Raw genomic sequence first — 11,628 nt, forward strand, 5'->3', positions numbered from 1 at the left:
CAAATAAATAAATAAATAAAATCTTTTAAAAAATACAAAATTGTTAATACTTACAAATTACATTCAATAGAGTGTAATAATTTATTGTTGAAGGTGTTGAAGAAACCAAAAGACCTTTGTCAGCCCTCAGTTGGGGATGTCTCAAAAAGATGCAGAGACAGAGCTAAATGTGCAATGGCCCTGGGACATGTCCTGGAAACCACTTTTAAAAATAAATCTCTAGAGGCATTTCCAGCAGAGCCTGGTTGCTGAGAGCCGGGACAGACATGCTGTTCCTGGTCTGGGTTCCTGTCCAGGTCCTGCCCAGGCAGCGACTGCGGTAGAAGAAAGGAGGTGTTGGACGTGCTGGCCCACTGCTGAGAAAATGGCCCCTCAACCAAGAGACTAGCTGACTTAGGAGAGTGAGTTCTCGCCTAAGCCCTACCTCAGCTCAGAATGAACTCTATGCCCAGCACCACCAGCCTCATCGAGGACATCGACAAGAAGCACTTGGTCCGAATTCAAGAAGGAAGGACGCTTATTGGTTTTATAAGAAGCATTGATCAATTTGCTAATTTGGTGCTACATCAGACTGTGGAGCCTATTCATGCGGTCAAAAAATACAGTGATATACCTCAAGGGATTTTTGTGGTCAGAGGAGGAAATGTGGTCCTACTAGGGGAGAGAGTCTTGGAAAGGAGAGTGACATACCCCATCAGCAAGCATCTGTTGAAGAAATCCTAGAAGAACAAAGGGCAGAACAGCAGACCAAGCTGGAAGTTCAAGCTCTGCAGGATTGGGGTCTCTCCACTCCTCAAGCAGATACCTTTGATGAGGACTAGGTCAATTGCTGAGAGGCCATTGCTTTTGGGGAGCAGGGGTTATCACTGAACGAAAGGGACATCCTGGTCACCTCACACATTTGACTAGAGACTGTAGAGTTTTGAAAAGTCATTTTTATTTTGAATTCTTTCACACGTGCAACATGAAGAAATCACGTGTCCTTTTTTCCCCCTTATTAATGGCAAAATCATTGTTCGGAAAGAACAGTGGCATAGTCTCCTTTCACACATTGCTGTGGAGCCAGGAACTACTTTAGGTTGCTCTTCTTGTGCCAAATTAGTGGTTACAGGAGACATTCTTCATTTACTTATAAATAAAATATGAATCTCAAAACTCAAAAATGAATAAACAAACAAACAAATAAATCTCTGGAGACTTTGGCCAAGAGCAACTATAAAAGCTAAATAGGGTACATAAAATAACAGTTAAAAGTCACCAGAGAATAAAAGCAGCCAGGACTTTAGAGCCCAAGGTTCTGGAGAAAAGGGAAATGCAGTGAGTAAAACCCAAATTTCCTTCATGTTTTCCCTTCCAGGCATTTGCCAGTTCTCAAGGGGTATCAATGAGTTAGAGGAGAAACATTGGTCTAGAACCATAGTAGCCTAGGTGGTCTGAGAAGCCAAAAACTGAGGTGCAAATCTACCAAAGCAGCCAGAACACAGGGAACTCTTATCCTGGAAAAAGAGCCTAAATAGAAATAAGCCAGGCATTCTGCATTTGATTTCCCCTAAAGGAATTGTTTCATTCCTAAGCTTTCCACATGATAGGCAAACGGCCAAGAAACTAAGCAGTAAACAGCTTCTAAAAGGTTGAAAAACCAGCCAGAGTTTGAGCAGTCTCAAAGTGCTAAGGAGAAAAAATATTGATGTCCAGGGCCCACCAAGGAGGAGAAATTTCAGTAAATAACCTAGGTTCTTATCGAGACAGATGAAGGATATTATCCTAAGAGATGAGACAAACCAGGCAAAGACCAGCCCTCACAAAGCCTAAAATCCAACTTCAAAATATCTCAATTCCTGACAGGATCGGGGTGTTCTGTCTGCTAGGGGAAAAAAAAAAATCCTCTCCAAAGGAAGGCAAAATTATTCAGAGCCTCAACAATTCTTCATTCCCAGTATCCATTATTCAAGCAAAACTTATGCACCATGCTAGGAAATAAAACCAAATCAAAAAAGAGAGATAGAGGGAGAAACTACAGAAAAACATATAGATGACCTAGATACTGTAGTTATCAAAGACCATGAATCTAGGATTAATGTTCAAATAGATGGAAAGATAGAAACCTGGATTCTATTTTATTTTATTTTATTTTATTTTTTATTATTATTTAAGACCTTTATTAACGGGTGCTTGCCGTTTGTTGATTTTTTTGAAAAACTCAAGTTGTAAACTTTGTATTACAAATTAAAAATGAGGTTCTTAAAAATCTCAACTTGACCAGATATGAAACAATTTAAAAACCTTTAAAGGTGTATTGAGAAAAACCAGGGTTTTTTTTTTTTTTTAACACATTTGTCATTATCAAAAAGAGACGTCTTTAGGTAAAAATAATAAAAACCCCATGCTGCATAGATAATGCAAATAGTTCTATTTATCTGGTCAGTGGGCAAAAAGCAAGCACTTAAGGTCTTCAGCTCCAATCTTTTGTTCATTTCTTATTGCTGGAATTTCATCTTCATTTCTTCGTGTTGGGTGACTAAACCGGATGATGGTAGAGATGGTAAGTCGGCATTTACTCAGCCCCGCCCTGCTCAGCCTCGGGAGCGGACAAATTCTCAGCTGGTGGATCGGCTGCTTTTGTCTCTTTGCCATCTTGTGGTTTAGGGTTTTCTGGGCGTCTGCATCGGTCATTGAAGTTGCGGCGCTACCGACGTTGAGGTGGCTGCTGACCTTGGGTCTCATCTCCTTGATTTTCCTTATCTTCCTCATTGCCATCCAGAGGCTGTCTTTGGCGAGGAGGACCCCTGCGGAATCGTGGTCTATAACCCCGATACATATTCTGTCTCACTGGTCTACCTTGCTCTCCTGCACCCTGGTTGTCAGCACCTTCCATCCCTTCTCCCTGCACAGGAGGGTTGGAATACTGCGGTCCACGCCCAGAGGGTCTCCACATGTAGTAAGGTGGGAACCGTCGCCCGCGGTAGGGCCGGCGCTGTTGGGCCTGACCTTCGGGAGCACTTTCCGATCCCTCGTTCTTTTCCCCACTCACTATGCTGGTAATTCTGCTGGGAATGGCGTGGAGGACCCCAGTGACGTGGAGAGCGTCTAGAATGGTTACGGTCGGCTGCATGTTTACTGCCTTGCACTGGAACTCCACCAGGGCCTGCCACATTTGCTGCCTCCGCACTCTTTTCTCCTTCAACAACATCAAACTCCACAGTCTCTCCATCTCCTGCACTGCGAAGGTACTTCCTGGGGTTATTCTTCTTTATGGCGGTCTGGTGTACAAATACATCTTCCTTGGTGTCCTTCCTGTTGATGAAACCAGATCCGTTTCTTATACTGAACCATTTTACTGTTCCTAAAACCTTCGTTGCGATGACCTTCTTGTCCCCGCCAGCACGCGCCACCGATGTGAGGCCGCCCGGGCCGCCGCTCCCTGCGCCGCTGCCCACGGTGCCAGGCTTGGTGTGGGCAGCGCCGAGGGCGGGGGCGGCGGCGGCGGGGTCTCGGCCTCGCTGCTCATAGTTGCGGTGATGGTGACCGGGGCCGGCGGCAGCAGCGGCTCCTCGCGGGGTGTGATGGTAACTAGGCCGGCGGCGGGGCTGCTCAGGGCTCTCTGCGGTCCGCTCTCCGCTCCCGCTACCGCTCGAACTTGGAATCTATTTTAAAAGCAGCAAACAAAAATTCTAGGACTCAGAAATATGATAACTAAAATTAAGGATTCAATAAACAGGTAATAGGGAGGTTTAACAGCAGATTAGACACAACAGAAAAGGGGATTCGTAAATTGGAAAACAGGTCGGTAAAAAATAATCAAACTGAAAGAGAAGAAAAAAAGATTAAACACATGGACACATAGCTACACAAAAAGAGAGACAGAGAAAGAAAAAGAAACAGGGAAAAGAGCACAAGAGACACAGAGAAAAGAACCAACATATGTGGAATTTGAATCCCAGAAGAGAGGAAACGGACCAGGATCAGTATTCGAAGAAATCAAAAGCAAGAATATACATTCAAGTAGCACGGACAAACTCATATAAAATCAAAGAAAAGTACACAAAGGCACATTATGCTAAAGCTTCAGAAAAATAAAGAGAGAGGGCGCCTGGGTGGCTCAGTTGGCTAAGCGACTGCCTTCGGCTCAGGTCATGATCCTGGAGTCCCAGGATCGAGTCCCCACATCGGGCTCCCTACTCAGCGGGGAGTCTGCTTCTCCCTCTGACCCTCTTCCCTCTCGTGCTCTCTGTCTCTCATTCTCTCTCTCTCAAATAAATGAATAAAATCTTTAAAAAAAAAATAAAGATAGAAAGAAAAATCTTAAGACAGCCAGAGGAGGAAAGCAATTTAAAAGGTGCAATGAAAAGACCCACTCTACACAAACAAGAGAAGCCGGAAACCTGTAGAATGACAGAGCTAAAAGGCTGAGGGTGGAAAGAAGTAACTGTCAGTCTAGAATTCTACATCCACTGGAAATACCCTTAAAAACGAATATGAAAAGAATTTCAAGCAAATAAAAAATTAGAAAATGTTATTATCAACAGACACATATTAAAAGACATACTAAAGGAAGTTATTCTGATAACATGATCCTACTTGGAAGAATAGTAATGCAGAAAGCAATAGATAGCACCAGAAATGGTAAATAGAAGAGCAAATCAAAATGAGTATTAACTCTTTAAAACAGTAGATAATGTCTTGTGGGACTTCAAATACATAGAGAAGTAAAATACATGACCAAAATAGCATAAAAGGAAGAATGGAACTGGGTAAATGGAATTAAGTTGTTGTAAAGTCCATGTATTGTCTAGGAAGTAGTAAAATTATTAATTGAAGAATAGATTCTGTGAAGGCATATGGTATATCTTTAGCAGAGTGTGGCAAACTATCACCCACATCCAAATCCAGCCCACAGTCTTTTTTATACAGCTTGGGAGCTAAGAATGGTTTTGCATTTTTAGAGAATAGTTGAAGGAGGAGGGAGATGAGAAAGGGGGAAGAGGGAGTCAGTGTCCCTCTACACCTAAAATATTTACTATCTGTCTCTCCACAGAAAAAGTATGCCAACCCCTGCCCTAGGGTAACACTAAATAAATAATAATAGAATTTATAACTAACACACTAATAGAAGAAGGAATTAGAATAATGAAAAGCACTTTATTAAAAGAAGGCAGTGGAAATAAAAGAACAAAAACCAGATCGAGCAAATTTAAAACAAATAAGATGATAGAATTAACACCAAAAAATGAAGAATTTGATAAAGGTAAGTGGGCTCAATTATCCAATTAAAATTAAAAGGCTATCCAGACTGGTAAAAACAACACAAAACATCAAGACCCAACTATATGCTGCTTACATCAGATGGACACACAAATGTTGAAAGTCAATATGCCACAGAAAGACTAACCAAAAGAAAGCTGGCTTATCTATAGTGTTATCAGACAAAGCAAGACTTTAAGGCAAGAAGTATTTCCAGAGATAAAGTGGAGCATTTCACAATAACAAAAATTTGATTCAGCAGCAAGATTTAATAATCTGAAATGTGTATGCATCTAAAAACAAAACTTAAAACATGCAGAGCCCAAACAGAACTAAAAGGAAAAACAAGTAAATCCAATAGCATAGTTGAAGATTTCAAATCCATTTTCAGCAACTGATAGACTAATCACACAATGAATCAGTAAAGATAAAGGGGACTTCAACAACATGAGAAACAAATTTGACGTCGCTGGCATAGGTAGAACGCTGAACCCAGCAAAAGTAGAATGACGTTATTTTCAAGTGTGCATGGGATATTTAACAAAAGAGACCGTATTCCAAATCATAATGCAGATGTCAATAAATTGCAAAGGGTTGAAATTTAAACAGAGTATGTCCTTTTAGTAAAGTGTGAAAAAAAATCCTAAATATGAAACACTTTAAAAATCCTCAAATGTTTGGAAATTACTAAATAACACTTCTAAATAACCTATGATTCAACAACTAAATCAGAAATTTGAAATTTCCAGGGAAATTAGAAAATACTCTGAACTGGATAATAATGATGAAGGAACATGTCAAAAAATTGTAGCACAGCACTTCAACTAGGCTTAAGGGAACAATTCATATCCTTAAATGTATTTTTTAGAAAAAAAGAATAGCAGAAAATCAGTGATCTAATGACTACCTCAAGGAGTTAGAAAAGAACACCAAATTTAAGGCAAATAAACTAGAAGGAAAGAAATAATAAAGATATAAGCAATAGATGAAATAGAAAAAAAAATAGAATAGAGAAAAACCAACTAAGCCCAAAACAGATTCTTGGAAAAGACTAATAAAATTTACAAATCCCTAGAAAGATTGATCAAGGAAAAAAAGGAACACATTATTAATACCACTAATGAGAAAAGGTGTCCTCACTAGAAATTCATACAAATATCAAAGAGACAATGAGAAGATGTTATGAATAACTTTGTGCCAATAAATTTTATAATTTAGATGAAATGGACAAATTCTGTTTTAAAAAATCATAACCTGAAACGATTGACTCTAGAAGAATTAGAAAGTCTTAATTATCCTATTTACTAAAACCAAACATTGCATTCCCATGACCTAGCAATTCTACTTTAATAGATATGCCTACCTAGATGCATGGAAAGATGTGTGAAAAATGTTCATAGGGACACTTGCCCTAGTAGATAAAAACTAGAAACTACCCAAATGTCCCCCAATAGTAGAAAGGCTAATTATATCATGGTTACAATGGAATATTATATACAACAGTGTAAAAACTGAACAGGCAACAACATGGATGAATTTCACAGACACTATGTTGAGTGAAAAAAGTCAGATACAAAAAGATACATACAGTAGTTCCCCTTTATCTGCAGGGGATATGTTCCACGACCCCCCAGTGGATGCCTGAAACCATGGACAGTACCAAACCTACATATAGTATGTTTCTTTTCCTATACATACATAATGAAAAGTTATGTGAATGTGGTCTCTCTCTCTCTCATACACACACACATACACACACGCAATACAAAATAGCTTATTGTATTGTACTCACCCTTCTTCTTGTGATGATTGACATAATAAAATTATACATAATAAGATGAAGTGAGGTGGGATGCCAGCATTGTGATGTAGCATTCAGCTATTATTGACCTTCCAACACTATGTCAGAGGGATTATCTGCTTCCAGACCCCAGGTGACCATGGGCAACTGAAACCACAGAAAGCAAAGCCTCAGAAAGCAAAACCATGGATAAGAGCGTGGGGGGTGGGGCGTCTCCTGAACTGTGTCATTCCATTTATATGGCAACACAGATCTATTTTCGATAGAACACAGATGTTGACTACTCTATGGAGATAATGCTGGGCAGGGCATACAGGAGGCTTTAGGAGTGTGTGCAGTGTTCTCTATCTTGATCAGAGTATGTTCACTAGGTAAAAATGTATCAGGAGGCATCCTCCATATTGTGTACTTCTCTGAATGCGTAATGACTTCACTTTTTAAACTTACAAATAAATACTAAGTAAGCCTCTGATGCAATTTTGTTTCTGGGACTTTGTCTCTTTCTAACAAAAAGCAGACAGCAGTGTAATAGTTAACCCCCAATATACTCTCACAAATAGAACTTGAGAGCATTTTAAGAGCTTCCAACCTAAGATCATGCTTTTCCTATTTATTGGAAGAATGATTTCTCTTCTGCTTGGGAATAAACAATTCTCTGTATTTGTTGGGTCTACAGCATAATGAGGACAGAATGTAAGATTAGAAGAAAAGGGGTTTACCCCATCCTATAAGCTCTGTCAGAGGGATCAGCCCATTAAAGGAAAGGCATGCCTAATGGAGGGGCCAGTGACCGATTCTGAACTTTCTAACTATTGGGCTTGCAAAAATGGGTACTTACAATGGAACCATCCAAGCATTCAATATTCAGTGTACTCTTCACCCCTAAAGGATTGGATGACTGAAGGGTGCCTTTCACACCAGAGGGGTGGACACTTTTGCAAAACGATGGGATTCACCAGACAAGTCCTCCCACAAAACAGGGATTTCTGGAGAGGAAAGAAAATCTCACTGGAAACAAATTAAAAAGGTAAAAAGATAAAGCTGTTTTTGCCATGGTAACTAAGGTTTGCCCATACCTAGATTTATTTCCTTGACTGAAGTGGCTTTGTGGGTGTAAGTGATTTTTGAAGAAAGTGATTTTTGAAGAGCAAATTAAAAAGACTTTTTATAAGTCCCACTAGACAACAACATAGTATTAGCTAATGGCACTTGCCATCTCTAAAATAATTACTTTTGTAATAATCTGTTTATTAATGAAGTGATCTACAAAGTGGATAATAGTTACTTAAGATTTCAGGCACAGGGATTCTTCTTTCCAGTTCATTTTGCTTTTTTTGCAAAAGTACACCATGAAGTAACTCAAAATTTGCTGACAGATTCTAAGTACAATAATTTCAGAAATGCATGTTCAAGCAGGTTGAATAAACCCATATTTCTTGTATTGTGCCCTTAAATTATTCCCTCTGGTGATGGAAATGTTCTAAAATTGCTTGTGGTTGATGGTTGTACATCTCTGTAAATTTACTAAAATTGACTGAATTGCACACTTAAAATGGGTAAATGTTATGGTCTACAAATTACAACTCAATAAAGCTGTTTTGGGGGAAAAAAGCAATTGGACATTTAAAAAATTATTTCCTGTTTCCACTCTTTTGTCAGAGGAATGTTGAGCATTGAGAAGGGAACATTTGGGGAGAGATGGCAACTATACAAAAGGTAGATGCAAGATGGAGAAAAGAAGATCCAAGAGTCCTAGTGGACCACAAGCTAAACAAAGAACACGAGTGAGCAGCAGAATGTTACTTTTAAGAAATCAAGCCTCCTATTGGGAAATGTTCTAAAAGCAGCACTTCCTTGTCCGCAGAAAAACAGGATCCTGGGTACTCCCAAACTCAGCACTTCCTCACTTGCTACTCCTGCTAATTCCTTTTATCTTTGTTAATTACCACTCTGTTTAGTCCTTGGGTTACTATTCCTGCTACTTCCTTTTATCTTCATTAATTACCACCTTGTTTATTCCTTATGTTGTCTGGTAAAGCCTAGCACCCACAGGCATGTGGACTGGACCTCTATGAGGGCAGGAACTGTGTTGTATTCCTCCTTGGATCCAGGGTCAGTGAAAACCCCAGCCAGTGCCAAGCACAAAATAGGTATTTAGTAAGAGCAGTTTCTGCCTTTCCAGCCCAGTGTATAAACAAGTTGTCCAAAACCTTTCCTTCTAGACTCTAAGGTGCCCAATCAATAACACCCTTATAGCATAAACTTGATGAAAGTTGCCATGGCACTGCCACGTGAACGATCTAGAAACAACCTGCCCAGAGGGCCAGCTGGATCCCAGCAATTGAACTGGAGTTGGACTCCACCAACTGGGGGCCCTTCCCCCCTCTGCAGCCATCCAGCCCCTGCTCAGCATCCCAGTCAGTTCACGGCCTCCGCCCCCAGCCAAGCCCTTCCTGCACCCAGTGGGCTCTCTTGCTGGAAAACAGTTCCGGGTGTCATCGGGGACCCCCTCCCCAACAGGTGCCCAAGGCCTCTCTCCAATGAGGCTGGGCTCAGTTCCCACCCAGGGCCCAGACCGGCCCAGCTGAACTGGGCTACAAGTGGAGTTCCTGATGGTCAACAGGGAGCATATGAGAAGGATGACCAGAGAAAGACATCACAGGCTCATTGTCACACTCATTATCCCAGAGCAGCAGCTAGTCACAGAGCCGGGATGAGAACCCAGGGCCCTCGACTTTGGGCCCAGTCTCTGCCATGGGTTGGTCAGGCTCTGAGCCTCAAGGTCTCATCTGTAAACAGGGCATTGGCTTGTCTCTCTCTCAGCTTTGCCGTGGGAGACAAGGCCGTGGATGTTCCGATGCTGGAAGAAACATCCCAGCACAGAAGGCCTGAGCAGGAGATGCCTCCACTGCTCACTTCTGCAGGGCCTGAGAGCCAGTTTCGGGGGCAGCAGGTTTTAGCCAGACACGGCCGCGTTTGCACCTGCCCTGGGACCTAAATGCCACCGTCGCAGAGCTGCTCCTGATGCCTTGATGAATCACGAGGTTTCTAACCTGCGTTTTGGGGAATCTCTTTACACTCTCCCTGACAACGCTGTTACTTTGGGTTAAAAACAAACTTTTGCAGCTGTGTAACCTTTAGTCGACAAAGATTGTCAGATCTGAATTCAGAAAATAACACTGTTCCAAACTCCTGTAGCTGAGAAAGCCCAAGCTGACAAAATCCAGGAGGGGGAATTGCTGTGAGCTGGGGATGCTGAAGGGAAAGCAAGGGAGGCTAGTTACATTTCATACTAGCTGGAAATGTCTGACTTCTGTGACATTTTGGAAAAACAAGCTGCAATAATGTCACCACTAAATTAACACCATTAGAGAAAAGTGATTATTAGTGTTGAGAATTATGGGCTCTAAGAATAATACTACGTACAGTACAGCATCAGAGTGGTTAAAATCCCAGCTTCTAGAGTCAGCCCCTAGTTCGAATCTCCGCTGCCCTGTTTTACCCTGGCACGGTGTATCACTCAGCCTTCCCGCAGTTCTGATTCTCCATCTGTTAAGTGGAAATAATGCCCAAACCATCAAGATAGTGAGGAAACAAATTAAATGAGACCATATACAAAGGGCTTGTAGTCGGCAGAATAATAGCCCCCCACACACAAGATGTCATTGTCCCATTCCCCCAAACCCATTAATATGGTAGCTTACATGGCAAAAGGAACTCTACAGATGTGATCAAGCTAAGGACCCAGAGATGGGGATTTGAATCTAGATTATCTGGGCGAGCCCAATATAATGTAACCACAAGAGTCCTTCAGAGAAGGGAGGTAAGAGGATCATGATCAGAAGAGATATGTTACCAGAAGCAGAGAGAAGAATAGATAGAAGGGTAGACAGAGATTTGCAGATGCTACACTGACTTTAAAGATGCAGGAAGGGGCCAAAAGCCAAGCAAGCCAGATGGGCTCCTGAAGCCAACAAAGGCAAGAGAAAGGATCCTCCCCTAGAGCCTCCAGAAGGAACACAGCCCAACAGACAACTTGATTCTGGACTTCTGACCTCCAGAACTGAGAGAGAATACATTTGTATTGTTTTAAGCCTCTAATTTTGTAGTAATTTGTTACGGTAGCAAAAGGGACCTAACACAGGGCTTTTGAGCCCACTTAGCGTTGGGCCTGGCACATTTTAAGTTCTCAAAGACAGCTGGTAATAGTAGTTATTAATATGTGGAGGGACTTCATGATTTTTCTGTGGCAAAACACCTTTCATCCCTCCCATGATGTCCCACTGAGGGACTTTCTCTCCCCATTCGGTCATGTCCATCGACAGGCGCCCCTTCCTCCCAAGCAGCCCATCCCTTGGGGCCGCTCTGAGATGGCTGTAGGGAGTTCATTCTTTCATGGACCTGAAATCTGCGCATCAGACCCCTATGAAATCTGCCTGGGCCCCTCTGCTCCTGACACCCTTCAGATAACCACAGACAGGCCTCAGCTAAGCCCACAGGCCTCACAGCTAAAGCCTGAGTCCATTCTGGGCTGTGCTGCTTGGTGCCACGTTCCTGTACCTTTCTCTCAAACTGCAGCTACTGCA

General features: G+C 41.7%; 2 pseudogenes; one reads left to right on the plus strand and one right to left on the minus strand.

Annotated features, from left to right (window-relative positions):
• Positions 1–435: 435 nt before the first annotated feature.
• Positions 436–821, plus strand: LOC114205832 (U6 snRNA-associated Sm-like protein LSm1 pseudogene; annotated as a pseudogene).
• Positions 822–2,552: 1,731 nt separating this feature from the next.
• LOC148163501 (Y-box-binding protein 1 pseudogene) lies at positions 2,553–3,508 on the minus strand (annotated as a pseudogene).
• Positions 3,509–11,628: the final 8,120 nt, after the last annotated feature.

The sequence above is a fragment of the Eumetopias jubatus genome, unplaced genomic scaffold (genome assembly GCF_037043125.1).
Source record: "Eumetopias jubatus isolate StellerSeaLion01/CBP00866 unplaced genomic scaffold, mEumJub1_p1.0 scaffold_9, whole genome shotgun sequence".
Classification (NCBI taxonomy): domain Eukaryota; kingdom Metazoa; phylum Chordata; class Mammalia; order Carnivora; family Otariidae; genus Eumetopias; species Eumetopias jubatus.